Source organism: Aegilops tauschii, chromosome 3 (genome assembly GCF_002575655.3).
Source record: "Aegilops tauschii subsp. strangulata cultivar AL8/78 chromosome 3, Aet v6.0, whole genome shotgun sequence".
NCBI classification, from domain to species: Eukaryota; Viridiplantae; Streptophyta; class Magnoliopsida; order Poales; family Poaceae; genus Aegilops; species Aegilops tauschii.
In genome coordinates, this window is record NC_053037.3 from 156,082,628 (window position 1) to 156,101,783 (window position 19,156).

Consider the following 19,156-nt stretch of genomic DNA (forward strand, 5'->3'; position numbering starts at 1 on the left):
CTTCTTTTTCTTCACATCATCAGAACTGTAATCCTTGTATTTCTTCTTCTTTGATTCCTTTTCCCACTGAGGACAATCTTGAATGTAGTGTCCAGGTTTCTTGCATTTGTGACAAAGCCTCTTCTTGTAGTCACTGGATGAGGAATCATTGCTCCTTAAGGATCTTCCAAAGCGACCACGTCTTGAGAACTTTTGAAATTTCTTCACGAGCAGTGCTAGCTCCTGGCTCAGTTCTTCAGGATCACCAAGGCTGCTGCCAGAGTCTTCATCTTCAGACTCAGAAACTGCCTTGGCCTTCAGTGCACGTGATCTGCCATAGCTCGAACCATAGAGGTCTCTCTTTTCAGCAAGCTGGAACTCATGAGTATTTAGCCTTTCGAGGATATCAGCGGGGTCAAGTGACTTGTAATCAGCACGTTCTTGTATCATCAATGCTAGAGTATCAAATGAGGAATCAAGCGATCTCAACAATTTCTTCACCACCTCATGGTCGGTGATGTCAGTGGCACCAAGCGCTTGAAGCTCATTTGAGATGCCAGTGAGGCGATCGAAGGTTTGTTGAACATTTTCATTGTCGAGTCTTTTGAAGCGGTTGAAGAGATTGCGAAGAACATCAACTCGAGAGTCACGCAGAGTTGAGACTCCTTCATTCACTTTGGACAGCCTATCCCAGATAAGCTTAGCAGTTTCCAAAGCACTCACTCTTCCATACTGTCCTTTGCTCAGATGGCCACATATGATATTCTTCGCTTGAGAATCGAGTTGCTTGAATCTCTTAACATCGATAGCGTTCAGTGAGGGTGAGACAGATGGAACACCATTTTCCACAACATACCAGAGATCGTTATTAATTGCCTCAAGATGCATTCGCATCTTATTCTTCCAGTAGGGGTAGTCCGTCCCATCGAAGGTAGGACACCCAACAGAGACCTTGATCATACCTGCGGTCGACATAACTAAAACTCCAGGCAGTTAAACCAAAATCACACAGAACAAGGGAGTACCTTGCTCTGATACCAATTGAAAGTGCGTTATATCGACTAGAGGGGGGTGAATAGGCGATTTTTATGAATTCTTCACTGAGGAATTTGCGGGAGAGGAAATTCCTTAGCGAAGAACTACTTGCAGCAGAATAAGTACTCAAGAGTAAGCATAGCAGAACATAGGCATGGTCATCATGATGAAATGAAGACAAACACAGAGTACAGAAAGCGTAAACACAGGATAGCACAGGATGAAGACAAACAGACTGAAGAAATTGAACTGAGGAAATTGAGGAAGTCTTCAGTCAAAGTCTTCAAACACAGATATGACAAGCACACAACACAGTAATGAAGAAATGAAAGAGTTGAGGAAATAGAACCAGTAAGCTTGGTGAAGACAATGATTTGGTAGACCAGTTCCAACTGCTGTCTCAGTTGTACATCTGGTTGGAGCGGCTAGGTATTTAAACCTGAGGACACACAGTCCCGGACACACAGTCCTCACCGTATTCTCCTTAAACTAAGGTCACACAGACCTCGTCCAATCACTCGTGGTAAGTCTTCAGGTGACTTCCGAACCTTCACAAACTTGGTCACTCGGCGATCCACAATTCCTCTTGGATGCTCTAGACCATGAGGCCTAACCGTCTGGAAGAAGCACAGTCTTCAAAGGTAACAAGCGTTGGATCCACGCAGGATCAATCTCTTCACTGATGCTCAATCACTTTGGGTTTGTAGGTGTTTGGGTTTGGGTTTTCCTCACTTGATGATTTTCGCTCAAAGTCCTCGGAGGATGGGAAGCTCTTAAATGACAAATGTCAGTTTCTCTCGGAGCAGCCAACCAGCTAGTGGTTGTAGGGGGCGGCTATTTATAGCCTAGGGAGCAGCCCGACATGATAAGACATAAATGCCCTTCAATGATATGACCGTTAGGTGGATAAGATATTTTGGGACAGCTGGCGCGTAGCACAGCAACGGTCGGAAATATGAGGCTCAAATTCCTCAGTGCTATCATGTTCCTCACTGTGTAGGCAATCCGCACTGGCGAATTCCTAACTCCTCAGTCAGAAAAAAATCCTCAGACACCAGAAGAGCTTCGTCTCTGTCACTGAAGAATATGACTGAACTGTATGAGATTTCCAATGGCTTCACTCAAAGGGATTGGTAGGTGTAGGATTTTGAGTTGAGCATCACATGGAAATTTTTCCTTAGTATTTCCTCGACCCCCTTTAACAGTACGGTGTTTCCTATGACTCAAGAAAGAGAAAATGAAACTACGAAAACAAAAGTCTTCACGCTTCATGTTCCTCAAATGAATACCAGGTCTTCAAGGTCACACCAATTTCTTCACTTTCAAAATCCTCAGAAAGTCTTCAGAAATCCAAAGTCTTCAGTCGAAGAACTTCATTTTTAGGGGTCGACTTTCTCTGTAAATATCAAACTCCTCATAGACTTATAGACCTGTGTACACTCATAAACACATTAGTCCCTTAACCTATAAGTCTTCAATACACCAAAATCACTAAGGGGCACTAGATGCACTTACACATAGTCGCTCCTGCACGCCACAAACCCAACCAAGGGAACGCACCCTCACTGACACGTGCTGTCGCATGTCACCTTCAATACACCAGAAGGTGACGGCGCGCGGGACAGGGGCGGCCAGCGGTAGGAGCGGGACGCGGTCACCACAGGAGGGCAGAGAGGGAGCACGAGGCATGCTCACGTTCCTTGCAGGGAAGAGGGCGGCGTGGCTCAATGGTGTTCGGCGAGGAGGAGGATGGGGACGAGCGACGTAGACGGGGAGGCGACGCCGACGACGGCGGGTGGCGGGGTGGCTCCAGCGGGGGTGGTCCGGCGTCGGCGCAGGTCGTCGGAGGCATCGATTGCCCCTGACCGGATCCACGCAAGAGGGGGGTTGAGGAGGCGGGCGACGGTGGGGCAGCGCCGGGCGGCGTCGGTGAGGTGGCGGTGGTTGGCGACGGCGGTGGTCGAGGCGGAGGCGCTTCCGGGCGGCGGCGACGTCGTCCAGCGTCGGTGGCGGGGCGATGGCGCATGATGGCGACGGGGGCGACGTGGTGGTGGCGACGGGCGTCGGGGGCGACGGGGTCACCAGGATCGGGGGGGAAACGAGTGTCCCGATCCAGATCGGGTCCTGGGGTGGGGGAAAGAGGAGCGAGGGGAGAGTGGGGTGGTTGGTTAGGGTTTCGATGGGTGAGGAGATAAGGAGGAGTGGGGGGAGTGGCCGGCTGGGCCTGGTGGGTTGGCCCAGCAGCTAGCTGGGCCGAGGCCTGGTGGGGGGTCCTCCTCTTTTTCTTTTGCTTTGTTTTATTTCTTTTCTTTATATTTATTCTTTCATGATTTATTTTAGTTACATTTATTTTAGTTTTAGAAAAATATACACTTAGCATCTAAATTAGTATTTCAACTTAGTCCACGGTCACAAAAAGTCTAATCCCCAAATAACTTAGTTTGACATTTTATTAATTATAAAAGGCATTTAATTAATGGTTTTGCTACTGTTTAAATTCTTATAGTTCAATGAAGCATTTTATAAAAGCTTGGTTTCTCCACCATAATTACTTACGATTTATTTGACACCACCCGAACATTTTAGTTTTAATCTTTGAAAACTTTTCTTGTTTGCCTCTCATTTGAATTTGAATTTGAATCGGTTTTGAACTAACGCGAGATTAACAACAGTAACCGAGGTGGCGTGGCATTCATTAACAGTGGTTTACTGTAGCTTAATTATCCGGGCGTCACAGCTTATGAACGTACAATATACTCCCTCTGATCCACACAGACCCCCCCCCAGGGTCATTTCTATCATAGAAACAGACCAAACCTTTATCTCCTTGCACGACACGCAATTGATCTCTGAACATCAATCGATCTCGTCAACATGTGTCGGGGCATGCATGAACCGAATGGGATGCCAAAACTAAGACGCGAAGCGACACGTAGTGGAGGCAAAGTGAAACTTCAAATGAACCGTTTGTTTGAATGCATGTCGGACAAATTACAAATAAACATTGGAAATACAAGCATGGTCTAGGCCCACATGCGAATGATACTCGGCAGAATGTTCAAATGAGGCATGCGGGAGGATGGACTCGACCGGAGGGCGACATGATCTATGGAGAAGAGGGTTGGAGATGAATGAGAAATAAGCAAACGCCACGTGATTATACTTGACCGGCTCAAATAAACAATAAGTTGTCTCGCTTGACCTACATAGTGAAAGGCCTAATGCGCAACGCGGAGCACCGACGCTCGAATATGGCCGGGAAAATAGGGAAACCGACATGTGGGGCACACCTGTCGGGACGACGTAGCACAAACTAGTCCAATGGAGGAGCTGGCCCATGACCTCCTCGCCACCGGCAACCATTCATGTGGGTCGTGGGGGCCAACAACGTGGCGCAGCTCCAGCACCGCCTCTGGACACGGCGACCGCGGTGAGCGACACGCTCGTCGTCGCTAGACATGATCGATTTCAGTGTGCCGAGGGTGGCGTTAGTGTTGTGGCACGACCAACAGCTAGTATGTTTGGTTTGTGCCCAAGGTTGCCCCATCAAAGCATTGGGTAGCCAAAATTTTGATTGAGGTTTTGGTTGCCCATGATTTGGCCGACATCGGCAAGAAAAATGAACTATTGGCTAGAGTTCATTGGCATGCCAAAAAAATGGCAACCATCCATTTTTTGGTCATGACCAAAACCTCAATAAAAAATGGCAACCATCCAAACAAAGACCAATCTTTGGGTCATGACCAAAATTTTGGTAAGGTGCACCTTGGCCACAATCCAAACACACCCCATTACCCGGCTCATCGAGGATGCACGGGGCACCGGGACGCGTCCGCGGAGTGGTGTAGCGCGGCCAACTGCATCCTCCGGACCTGAGGCCATACCGGGTCGTCTTGCTTTTTGAATGACATGCGCCGATCGCATGTGAGCAAAGGGCATCTCCAACGTTGCCACGAGCGCAGCTGACTACCCTGGCACACCAAAAACCTCGTCCCTCGCGCCGTCGCGCGGTGCATTCCCAGCTGGCGCCAGCTGCCCGCATTCATGTCGTCCGTCCGTATGCCGTCGTTAAGAGGCTCGGTGCCCGAGGAACCAACTCCGGCAACTTAATGACGCACCAGGACGCTTGGCCTCACCTAAATGCGCTACTTAAAGCGGCAACGCCCGGCTAACCTCCACACCATAGCGCATCATCCTCCTACCTGGCACCACATCCGCCATGACCGCAAGCGCGAAGGCTCTGCGGGAGAGCTTGTCTTCGGGGATGGAGCTCAAGGTTGCCGCCCTCGCTCAAGTTGCCGCACAAGCGGTGGCCACGCCGGCGGCCGACGACGGGAGCACCGTCAGCCACGCGTCCTACTTGCCGCCGTCCAACGTCCGGCACCGCCGAGGTCGGGGACTCCTCCGAGGATGAGTAGGGCATGGGAGGCGGCAGGGCATGGTGTGCCAACTGGACGGTCCGTCTCCCGTGTTCTACTTTTCCTCGCCGGAGACCGCACCTTCACTTCACGGGTCTTGAACCCTGCCCCCGTACATGGAGGTCGCAGATGGAGGACGTCGGTCGCCGCTATAGAATAGGTTTAGGGTCGGGTTTCTTTTATTTTTCTGTCCTACAAATGTTCGAAATGTAATGAAAATCTGCCGTGTTTGCATTAATCTCGGCCGGTGTATATGAACTTTCACAATAATATAGTATATTGTAGGAGTACTAGCAAGATGCCCGTGCGTTGCACGGAAGATCAAGATCTTGTGGGAGAAAAGGATGAACGAGGGAAGGACTTATCTGCAAATGCACATTCACGCATTTCACATTTTTCTACATCTACTGGAACCTACGAAAGGGTTAACGTAAATTGCCTCTCTCTCTCCTCCCCTGATTTTCATGGTGGTGGGCCCCTCCCTCCCCCCAATCTACAATCAACAGCTCACACGTTTCACATTATGTTAATTACGTAACTGGGACTACGTAGGTGTAGCATTACTTGTCCTAAAAAACCCAACTAAGCCAACCTCCCAGCATATCACGCGGGAAAAGACCCGGCCCCGCTGTTTTTCTCGGGATTACCGGATTACTAGTAGTAGTATCGGTGGATCGCGCGAAGCAACAAGTTTTTTTGAGGGGGCGAAGCACCTAGTTTAAAAGGAAAAAAAGGCGGTACACTCACAGCACCCCTGTCGCGGTCGCATTGCACCCCACACACGTTCGGTCCTGCACATGGCTCACGCAAACGGAACGCGCTTCGGCTTGCCTCTTCACTGACACGTGGGACTGCACTTGGAGAAACCGACCATGCGCCAAACTCCCCCCACCCACCGCGCGAAAATCCTCCCCCCCACCCAAAAATTCCCCCCAAATCCTAGATTCAACCGCCCTTCAGCCAACTAGCCAATAATATTCCCCAAACCCCCCTCCCCCCGTCCCCCCTCCACTCCATTCGCTCTGCCAAAGCCGCCCTCCCCGCCACGCCGATACGTCGGTTCCGTGGTTCGTCGAGGGGACGCACGGCGATCATCTTGCTCCCACAGTATGCTCTCGTAGACTGCCGTCCTCTAGCCGCGCCGCCACCGCTGGCGACGTTCTTGTGGAGGTGCACGGCGGTCGGCGCCGCCACCGTTGGTGATGTTTGTGTGTAGACGCACGGCGGTCAGCTTCTCCCACGGTACGCACATTCTAGACTGAGGCCCCGTGCATGTCGGTGTAGCGCTGAATGTTAGCTGATAGACATTGTTAATCTCACTGTTTGCCGAAGTAGTTTACAGTCAATATGCTCTGCTTAAGAAGCTTCCTTGACCTGTTCTACATTCAATCTGCTTAGCTGAGATGGCATGCCAAGGCCGATTAGTTGCTAAAATATCCTGCCATATATTTATTGTGACGTAGATTGCCATGGTCTAGTAGCCAATCTGTTAGGTGAAATAGCTCTGCACCATTTTATACTCGATCTTTGTTGCTGCGATGGCCTTCGATAGTTCGATGGCTGTGCGCTCGGCCTCATTGACTGCTGAAACAGCCTGCCATAATTTAGCACTCAAATCTGTTTGATGAATTAGCTTTACATATATTTCGTTACTTAGATCTGCCCGTCCAAATATCTTGCCATAGCTTTAGACATCGACCTAGGTATTTTCTTCTGGACTTCATAAAAAAGCATATATGTTTTCCTGTAATATCTAGTAGAAGAACTAATTTGTATGTCTAACAGATGGACAGGACTTGGATAACTTCTGCTCGAAGATTCTCCGCTGCATATGTCGAGGGGGTTGAAAACTTCATGAACTTTATGAGAGCTGAGTATGGTGGTCCGAAATCAGATGTGCTCTGCCCGTGTAGCAGTTGTATGAATTCAGTTACAAGACCCCAGTCAACTGTGCAAAACCATCTACACTTGTATGGATGTCGGTCACATATACTAGGTGGGTTCATCATGGTGAAGCTGTGAACGTCAATGTTATTGACTACGTGGAAGCAGCAGATCACCATCTTGATCTGCCTGATGCTCAGGTGGAAGAGGAGGAGGAGGTGGTGGCGGAGCCAGTGAGTTTGACCAACATTGAAACAATGCTACGACATGCTCGTGCATTCCGAGAACAATGCAACGTGGCTGTCACCCCAGGAAATAAGCTGTCAGTATTCTCAGCTATGGTCACCTTTCTTCAGGTGAAGTGTAACATCCCAAATTTTCAATTTGGAATGTTATACATTAGATCATCATGCATAACATATTTTATTGCATTTTGTTTTGCGATCCTAGAAATTCTACGCAACTCAAGGACCCATGGAGAGAGTTAGGGATTTCGTTATTTTCATATTTGGGTTTTCTCAAATTTTGAAAATAGGATCATTTGTTATAATTATTTTTCTCTCCGAAAAATATTTCATATTTAAAATATATGAGAGGGGATAATATGACTTCTCCAAAAATAATGAAATATCGGAGGAAAAATATTAAAAACAAATATTTGATTTTATTCGGATTTTATTTCTATTTTATTTGCCTAGGAAAAATATGCGTTTTTCAAAATTGCATTTTAGGCCCAAATAAATGTTCATCTTGTCCGGCTTATTTTTAGAGGACGGGGAAAATTTATTTCGGGATTTTTGAAGTCCGTTTAGTATTTCTTTTCTTACTTTTTCTGCACGTCCGATTTATATAAGAAAACGAACCGACTCAGGCCGCCGTTGGCGACCCGGACTCTGCCTCGCCCCGGGGCTTTATAAGCCGCCCCGCCGCCAGCGCACCCCAGCCCACGCCGCCCCTAACCCTAACCCTAGCCCCGAGCCACCGCCGCCGCTGCCCGCCGCCGCCGTCGCCCGCGCCGCCACCGCCGACCGCCGTCGCCGCCGATCGCCGCCGCCGCCCGTTGACCCGCCGCCGCCGCGGCGGTTTTCGAGAGAAAACCATCGGGTTTTTTAGGAACCCGGTTTATCTTTTTTATTAGATCGGTTTTTTTTGGTTTAGTCTATTTAGCGGACGTTCGTCCGTACGTTCATTTTAACGAACGGTTTTTGTCGTTTAACCGCAGACAGCAAACGTTCGTTCGTTAGCCTGTTCGTCAGTTTTTCTTTTTCTCGGATTTTTCACGATTATTTTCGATCGCGATTTCTGATCTGTTTTTCGTTTTAGTATAACTTTTCGCTCGTTTGTCGGAATCAGGCGATTCAAACGCCTAGAGTTTCGTCTCAAAACCCTCTTTCCGTTTAACCAACTTAAACAAGTTTTTGCTACTGTAAAATTTGGCTTAAGTCCAGATTAGTAAACGAAGCTTGTTTCTTTCGCCGTTTGAGTTTCGTTGCTTCGTTCGATTTGATTCTTTTTGCAAACCGGAGTTCTTGAGTTGAACTTTCTGGTTAGATCTCTTATTTTGAGTTTTACCCGTGCACCCTTGCTTGATTGCTTATGTATGTATTGTTTGTTTGCGATAGAGTACCCGGAGTGCGAAGCGTGCTACTACGAGTCTCTAGGTTTCACGGATCATCAGCAAGGCAAGTAACACTTTGATCATACCTCTTTACCACCCAGTTTTATTGCATTAGATCAATCCTCAAACAATTGCATGATCAGGATCTGGTTAATATGCGGGTTTTGGGAAGTAGATGAGGTAGTACCTATTGCCCTGTTTATTATCAAACCTTTGGGAGTTACTTCTACGTTTGCCTATATTGCTATGCTATGCTCGTAGACGTGGATTGGGTTCGAGTGAATTTCCATGACAGATGTGAGATTGTTAATTAATGGTTCAACTTAAGGTGGTTACTTTAATTTACATCTGGGTGGACTGAGGCACCTGGAGAACCCAGTGTTGCCTATATTTTTGGATATCCCGGAGTACCCGTGTGATCATCCTATGGACCGCCACCTAGGCTCAAAGGGATCATGAGATTATTCATGCTAGAAACTTCCGTGTGCAGCCACAAGCTATTATGGGCTCTAGCATAGTTGAGTATGTTGCAAGACCTCTTTCAGTGGTGGGCTAGCAGATGTAGGGGAAAGTAGGTGTAACTGTCCACCCGGAGTAAAGAGTTATTGTTTCTGAAAGACTGCGTCTTGGTCATCCGTTTCTCAAACACCATGTAGTGCGAGAAATCAAACGGAGGCGATCGAGTCTTGTGGGGAAAAGTGCGCAAACCTCTGCAGAGTGTACAAATTAATCATGGTTAGCCGTGTCCCCGGTTATGGACATCTTGAGTATCTAGTTCTTGGATTATCATGTGAATCTCATCATCATGTTACTTAATTTAATTTGATTGGGTTAATCACGTTCTTAATTGGGATTGAGTTGGAGGTACCTTCTCAATGTTTAACAACCACCATGATAGTTAAATAAAATTTATTCCTTTGTTGTAGGGAAAAATTGGCTTTTCGCAAAACTATAACCATAGAGCTTTCCACCAGCCAAATATGCATGTAGTGATAGCATTATTCTGTCTCTATGTGTTACTTTGCCAGCATATTCCATGTGCTGACCCGTTTTCGGGCTGCAACGTTCATGTTGCAGACTTTTCAGACGACGAATAAGGTGCCATAGGTCGTGGTCTTATACTCAGTGATGTCGTTGGAGTTGATGGACTCACTTTATCTTCCAAGCCTTCCGCTGTTATCGTATTTAGATGGCCTTAAGACATATTTATTGTAATAAGTGTGTGATTGCTACTCTGTTATAAATCCTTCAAGTACTGTGCGTGTCACATTACCGATCCAGGGATGACACTTATGCACAGAGACTAGACTGTTTGAGGTCTGGTCGCTACAAAGATGGTATCAGAGCACACGCTGACTGTAGGACACGACCACTAAGCTAAAGCCCTAGATCACTACTCTCTTCTCATTTCTGACTCCTCTCCTTTCTTCCACTCTTTTAGGATGGCGGATGCAAGGAACAAGTTCGCGCAACCGGATGAGGATACACCTTTTGGACGACACTTGAAGGAAGTTACTAGGTACCTGAACATCGGAATACCAAGTTTCACCGGGACCTACAACGCCACACTACCAGAAGAGGAGCGCTGGATGATTCAAGTTCAAGTTCTAGGAAGGACGTTCATGCCAGTCACTGAGCCCATAGAGTTTTCCTTTGATGCACCAACCTGGAGTCTAGGAAAGAGCATGGCAGCCCACATCACCATGGGACGCATTGGAGAAGTGTACCACAAGGATCTCAAGGATACTATCTATCAGATTTGTGGGTGCCGAGACGAGCAATGGGAGATGATCAACACCAGGAAGGATAGATCTATTGCAGCTTTCATCCAGGAGTTAAATCAGCACATTTGACGCCAGGAGAATCAGATGTGCGCAGACATGATAGACTTGAAGAAGGCGAAGACAAGGATCATCGAGCTGGAAGAAGAACTCAAGGCTACACGCGAGGATTATATGGAGGAAATCGTCGCACTAGTGGAGAAGAATGACGACCTGATAAAGAAGGTCGGAGTATTCATGGGAGACCCAGCGCCAGGAGGAGATGACGACGATTCTACTTGCCCAGAGAACTACATCATCATCGACGACACCGACTCGGACCCCAGTGATGATGATTGGGAGGATGAAGCCGGAGCAGATATCATGGAGTCTTCGACCAATCAATTTTTCTAGTAGACCACCAAATTAGTAGTAGTATTCCACCATGTATATAGTATAGTCCAAGCACTTTGTAACGATAGTTAGATCGATTGTATGCCTTGTTTGAATTGATTGGAGTGATATGATTGTGTTTGTCTCATGTGCATATGGGTAGTGTTTTCCCTCTAGACCTCATTCTATTCTATTTTCTCATCTTTTCTAAACCCATCAGCTGCCTCCGAGACGCGACACCGGATTTGTTTTCCCACCGGAGATCACTCAGTTGATTCAGCAGCAGAATGCCCTGATGCAAGTACTAGTTCAGAACCAAGGCAACAACAACAACAACCCACCACCACCACCACCTGTTGATTACTTAGCCCGTTTTCTTAGGCTGAATCCGCCGGTGTTTTCCAGCAGCACCGAGCCGATTGTTGCAGATGATTGGCTCCGCAAGGTTGGAAGGGAGCTGACCACTGCAGGATGCACAGATGCGGAGAGAGTGCGTTTTGCCGCACATCAGCTTGATGGACCCGCAGCATCATGGTGGGAGAATTACACAGCCACTCACCCCATTGACACTGTCACATGGGACCAGTTTCAGCAAGCTTTCCGTACTGCCCATGTTTCAGCAGGAGCTATGGCCATGAAGAAGCGTGAGTTTCGCAACTTACGCCAAGGAGGACGTACCGTTGGCCAGTACATGGAGGATTTCAGTAAGTTAGCACGTTATGCCCCAGATGACGTTGCTACGGATGCAGCTAAGCAGGAGAAGTTTTTAGAAGGACTGAATGATGAGTTGAGCATGCAGTTGATGGTGGCAACTTTTAACAATTATTAGGAGTTGGTAGACAGAGCTCTCATGATTGAAGGGAAGCAGCAACAGATTGAGAGCCGTAAGAGGAAGTATGGACAAGGAAAGTATAGTACAGGAGCTCATCAGAAGCCTCGTTTTACACCGAACTCGGGAGGACACCTTCAGCATAACCATGGAGGTCACAATCACAATGGAGAGAGCTCGCATAATCATAGTGGCCCCAAGAATGGCAATGGGAACGGAGGAAGCAACGGACAGAACCGTACCAACCCATCAACCCCAGCCAAGAGGGATCTAAGCCACATTACTTGTTTCAAGTGCCAGAAGACTGGACATTATGCCACTGATTGTCCGGCAGCAAAGAATGGAAATGGCAATGGAAGCTCGGGGAAGAAGCCGAACCCTTTCAACAGAGGACAGGTGAACCACGTTAACGTGGAGGAGGTAGAAGCCCAGCCTGATGCAGTAATAGGTAAGTTCTTGGTTAAGTCATTTACTGCAATCGTTCTTTTTGATACTGGTGCATCGCATTCATACATATCAAGGGGATTTGTGGATAAGTTTAAGTTGCCCACCAAAGTTCTTAGAACACCTATGTTAGTAACCTCGCCAGGAGCAGAGTATATGGCAAGCCAAGGATGTTTTCAGATGCCATTGGCCATAGGTAGGCATGTTTTCCCCTCAGACCTAATAGTTTTGGAGTCGAAAGGTTTGGATGTGATTTTGGGAATGGATTGGCTGTCGATGTATGGAGGAAACATCAATTGCGCCAGTAAGACGATCTTGCTTACTACCCCATAAGGAAGAAGGATTAAGTATGTATCCCGACATGTGCCAAAGAGGACTCAAGTGAATTCCTTATCAGGAGTTGTACAGGAGGAAGTACCAGTGGTGAAGGATTTCCCTGACGTATTTCCAGAGGAGTTGCCAGGCATGCCACCGGATAGAGACATTGAGTTTTTGATTGAGCTTTTGCCAGGCACATGGCCGATATCTAAGAGACCGTACAGGATGCCCGCTAAGGATTTGGAAGAAATTAAGAAGCAGATTAAGGAGTTACTGGATAAAGGATTTATTCGCCCAAGTTCGTCACCTTGGGGATCGCCCGTACTCCTAGTGGAGAAGAAAGATGTATCGTTGAGGATGGTTGTTGATTATCGTGGATTGAATGAAGTAACAATCAAGAACAAGTACCCACTGCCGATGATCAATGATCTGTTTGACCGACTACAAGGAGCTAAAGTATTTTCCAAGATTGATTTGCGATTAGGATACCACCAGTTGAAGATTCGAGAGCAGGATATACCCAAGACAGCTTTTACCACAAGGTATGGGCTATATGAGCACACCGTTATGTCATTTGGCCTGACTAGCGCACCTGCCTATTTCATGAACATGATGAACAAAGTGTTTATGGAGTTTTTGGATAAGTTCGTCATAGTGTTCATTGATGATATTCTGGTCTATTCGAAGAATGAAGAAGAGCATAAGGAGCATTTGCGTTTGGTACTTGGAAAGCTCAGAGAACATCGGTTATATGCCAAGTTCAGCAAGTGCGAGTTTTGGTTAAAGGAAGTTGGATTCCTTGGACATGTTATATCCGGAGAAGGAATAGCAGTAGATCCCACCAAGGTTAACACTGTGACAAATGGGGAGTCACCCACAACACTTGGAGAGATCCGGAGTTTTCTTGGACTTGCAGGATATTACCGGAGATTCATTGAGAATTTCTCAAAGATTGCAAAGCCTATGACGGAATTGTTGAAGAAGGACACCAAATTCAATTCGACTGAGGAATGTGAGGCTAGTTTTCAGGAGTTGAAAAGACGTTTAGTTACCGCGCCAGTGTTGATTCTGCTAGATCAATGCAAGGATTATGAAGTATATTGCGACGCTTCTCGTCGAGGACTTGGAGCAGTGCTAATGCAGGAGGGAAGAGTTGTGTCATATGCCTCATGACAGCTTAAACCCCATGAGTTGAATTATGCTACACATGATTTGGAGTTAGCAGCCGTAGTGCATGCGTTGAAGACGTGGAGACATTTTCTCATCGGAAACCATTGTGAGGTGTACACGGATCACAAGAGTTTGAAGTACATTTTCACGCAAAAGGAGTTGAATCTCAGGCAAAGGAGATGGTTGGAGCTCATTAAGGATTATGATATGAGATTGCATTATCACCCAAGGAAGGCTAACGTAGTAGCTGATGCGTTGAGCCACAAGAGCCATGTGAACACACTCATGACCGGAGAGTTACCCAAGGAGTTAGCCGAGGATCTTCGTGAACTATGTTTGTTAATAGTTCCAAGAGGTTATGTAGCAGCATTGGAGATTCATTCCACTTTGATGGATAAGATCAGAGAAGCTCAGAAGACAGACAACGAGATTGCCGAGATAAAGGAAAGGATGAGTAAAGGAAAAGCCAAGGGATTTTGTGAGGATGAGCACGATACCTTATGGTTTGAGGACCGCGTTTATGTGCCCAATGATCCGGAGATCAGGAAGTTGATCTTGCAAGAGGCCCATGATTCGCCGTATTCAATTCACCCAGGAAATACCAAGATGTACCTGGATTTAAAGGATAGTTTCTGGTGGACCGGAATGAAGAAGGATATTGCAGAGTATGTAGCAGTTTGTGATGTACGTCAGAGAGTGAAGGCAGAGCATCAGAAGCCAGCAGGATTGCTAATAACATTGCCGATACCCGAATGGAAGTGGGATAAGCTAGGCATGGATTTTATTACGGGATTGCCTAGGACTCGTTCAGGCTATGACTCGATATGGGTTGTAGTCGATCGTTTGACGAAGGTAGCTCATTTCATCCCAATAAAGACCACTTATACCAGTGCTAAGTTGGCAAAGATATACATGACCAGGATCGTATGTCTGCTTGGAGTTCCGAGGACCATTGTATCAGATAGAGGAACCCAGTTTACTTCAAAGTTTTGGGATCAGTTGCACGAAACTTTGGGTACCAGGCTAGAGTTCAGTACAGCCTTTCATCCACAGATAGACGGACAGACCGAGAGAGTAAATCAGATTTTGGAGGACATGCTGAGAGCTTGTGCGCTTGATTATGGATCTAGTTGGGACGACAATTTGCCATATGCAGAGTTCTCTTACAACAACAGTTACCAATCCAGTTTGAAGATGGCCCCTTTCGAAGCTCTGTATGGAAGGAGGTCCAGGACACCGTTGTTGTGGGATGAAGTTGGAGACCGCCAGTTGTTTGGACCAGATTTGATTAAAGAGTCTGACCAGAAGATGAAGTTGATTCGCGATAGGCTCAAGGTAGCCCAGTCTAAGCTATGCAGATTCTAAACGCAAGGAGACAGTTTACAAAGTCGGAGACAGAGTTTATCTTCGTGTATCCCCACTTCGAGGAGTGAAGCGCTTTGGAGTTAAGGGAAAGTTAGCGCCATGTTTTGTAGGACCATACAAAGTTTTGGAGCGTATGGGAGAAGTTGCTTACAAGTTGGAATTGCCCGAAGGATTGTCAGGAGTTCACGATGTGTTCCATGTTTCCCAGCTGAAGAAGTGCCACGCGGAGATGGCAGAGATACCACTGAGAGATACAGTGCCACTAGAAGCGATTCAGCTGGATAGCAATCTGACCTACGAGGAGAAACCAGTTAAGATTCTTGAGTTTGCCAGCCGAGTCACCCGCAGCAAGGTTATCAAGTTTTGCAAAGTTCAGTGGAGTCACCATACCGAGGATGAAGCCACCTGGGAGCGAGAGGAAGATCTACGGAAGGACCACCCTCACCTATTTTCTAGCCAACCCAAATCTCGAGGGCGAGATTCATCTTAAGGGGGGTAGGTTTGTAACATCCCAAATTTTCAATTTGGAATGTTATACATTAGATCATCATGCATAACATATGTTATTGCATTTTGTTTTGCGATCGTAGAAATTCTACGCAACTCAAGGACCCACGGAGAGTGTTGGGGATTTCGTTATTTTCATATTTGGGTTTTCTCAAATTTTGAAAATAGGATCATTTGTTTTAATTATTTTTCTCCTCGAAAAATATTTCATATTTAAAATATATGAGAGGGGATAATATTACTTCTCCAAAAATAATGAAATATCGGAGGAAAAATATTAAAAACAAATATTTGATTTTATTTGCCTAGGAAAAATATGCGTTTTCCAAAATTTCATTTTAGGCCCAAATAAATGTTCATCTTGTTCGGCTTATTTTTAGATGACGGGAAAAATTTATTTCGGGATTTTTGGAGTCCGTTTAGTATTTCTTTTCTTACTTTTTATGCACGTCTGATTTATATAAAAAACGAACCGACTCGGGCCGCCGTGGGCGACCCGGACTCTGCCTCGCCCCGGGGCTTTATAAGCCACCCCGCCGCCAGCCCACGCCGCCCCTAACCCTAGCCCTAGCCCCGAGCCGCCGCCGTTGCCCGCCGCCGCCGCCGTCGATCGCCGCCGCCCCGCCGAAGTCGACCGCCGCCGCTGCCCGTTGACCCGCCGCCGCTGCTGTTGACCCGCCAGAGGTAGTCACACCGTCGGTTTTTTAAGGAACCCGGTTTATCTTTTTTATTAGATCGGTTTTATTTTTTCCGGTTTAGTCTATTTAGCAGACGTTCGTCCGTACGTTCGTTTTAACGAACGGTTTTCGTCGTTTAACCGCGGACAGCGAACGTTCGTTTGTTAGCATGTTCGTCAGTTTTTCTTTTTCTCGGATTTTTCGCGATTATTTTCGCTCGCGATTTCCGATCTGTTTTTCGTTTTAGTATAACTTTTCGCTCGTTTGTCGGAATCAGGCGATTCAAACGCCTAGAGTTTCGTCTCGAAACCCTCTTTCCATTTAACCAACTTAAACAAGTTTTTTCTGCTGTAAAATTTGACTTAAGTCCAGATTAGTAAACGAAGCTTGTTTCTTTCGCCGTTTGAGTTTCGTTGCTTCGTTCGATTTGATTCTTTTTGCAAACCGGAGTTCTTAAGTTGAACTTTCTGGTTAGATCTCTTATTTTGAGTTTTACCCATGCACCCTTGCTTGATTACTTACGTATGTATTGTTTGTTTGCCATAGAGTACCCGGAGTGCGAAGCGTGCTACTACGAGTCTCTAGGTTTCACGGATCATCAGCAAGGCAAGTAACACTTTGATCATACCTCTTTACCACCCAGTTTTATTGCATTAGATCAATCCTCAAACAATTGCATGATCAGGATCTGATTAATATGTGGGTTTTGGGAAGTAGATGAGGTAGTACCTATTGCCCTGTTTATTATCAAACCTTTGGGAGTTACTTCTACGTTTTCCTATATTGCTATGCTATGCTCGTAGACGTGGATTGGGTTCGAGTGAATTTCCATGACAGATGTGAGATTGTTAATTAATGGTTCAACTTAAGGTGGTTACTTTTATTTACATCTGGGTGGATTGAGGCACCTGGAGAACCCTGTGTTGCCTGCATTTTTGGATATCCCGGAGTACCCGTGTGATCATCCTATGGACCGCCACCCAGGCTCAAAGGGATCATGAGATTATTCATGCTAGAAACTTCCGTGTGCAGCCACAAGCTATTATGGGCTCTAGCATAGTTGAGTATGTTGCAAGGCCTCTTTCAGTGGTGGGCTAGCAGATGTAGGGGAAAGTAGGTGTAACTGTCCACCCAGAGTAAAGAGTTATTGTTTCTGAAAGACTGTGTCTTGGTCATCCGTTTCTCAAACTGTTGGGGAACGTAGTAATTTCAAAAAAATTCCTACGCACACGCAAGATCATGGTGATGCATAGCAACGAGAGGGGAGAGTGTTGTCCACGTACCCTCGTAGACCGACAGCGGAAGCGTTATCACAACGCGGTTGATGTAGTCGTACGTCTTCACGATCTGACCGATCAAGTACCGAACGTACGGCACCTCCAAGTTCTACACACGTTCAGCTCGATGACGTCCCTCGAACTCCGATCCATCCGAGTGTTGAGGGAGAGTTTCGTCAGCACGACGGCGTGGTGACGATGATGATGTTCCACCGACGCAGGGCTTCGCCTAAGCTCCGCGACGGTATTATCGAGGTGTAATCTGGTGGAGGGGGGCACCGCACACGGCTAAAATATCGTATATCAAGTGTGTATAGAGGTGCCCCCCTGCCCCCGTATATAAAGGAGCAAGGGGGAGGCCGGCTGCCTATGGGCGCGCCAAGGAGAGGGGGGAGTCCTCCTCCTAGTAGGAGTAGGACTCCCCTTTCCTAGTCCTACTAGGAAAAGAAGGGGGGAAGGAAAGAGAGGGAGAGGGAGAGGGAAAGGGGGCTGCGCCCCCCTCTCCTAGTCCAACTAGGACTCCTCCTGGGAGGGGGCACACCACCTCCTGGCTGCTGCCCTCTCTCTCCCCTCAAGGCCCACTAAGGCCCAATACTTCCCCGGGGGGTTCCGGTAACCCTCCGGCACTCCGGTTTAATCCGAAACTTCTCCGGAACACTTCCGGTGTCCGAATATAGTCGTCCAATATATCAATCTTTACGTCTCGACCATTTCGAGACTCCTCGTCATGTCCGTGATCACATCCGGGACTCCGAACAACCTTCGGTACATCAAAACATATAAACTCATAATAAAACTGTCATCGTAACTTTAAGCGTGCGGACCCTTTGGGTTCGAGAACTATGTAGACATGACCGAGACACCTCTCCAGTCAATAACCAATAGCGGGACCTGGATGCCCATATTGGCTCCCACATATTCTACGAAGATCTTTATCGGTCAGACCGCATAACAACATACGTTGTTCCCTTTGTCATCGGTATGTTACTTGCCCGAGATTCGATCGTCGGTATCTCGATACCTAGTTCAATCTCGTTACCGGCAAGTCTCTTTACTCGTTCCGTAATACATCATCCCGCAACTAACTCATTAGTCACAATGCTTGCAAGGCTTATAGTGATGTGCATTACCGAGTGGGCCCAGAGATACCTCTCCGACAATCGGAGTGACAAATCCTAATCTCGATATACGCCAACCCAACAAGTACCTTTGGAGACACCTGTAGAGCACCTTTATACACCCAGTTACGTTGTGACGTTTGGTAGCACACAAAGTGTTCCTCCGGTAAACGGGAGTTGCATAATCTCATAGTCATAGGAACATGTATAAGTCATGAAGAAAGCAATAGCAACATACTAGACGATCGGGTGCTAAGCTAACGTAATGGGTCATGTCAATCACGTCATTCTCCTAATGAGGTGATCCCGTTAATCAAATGACAACTCATGTCTATGGCTAGGAAACATAACCATCTTTGATTAA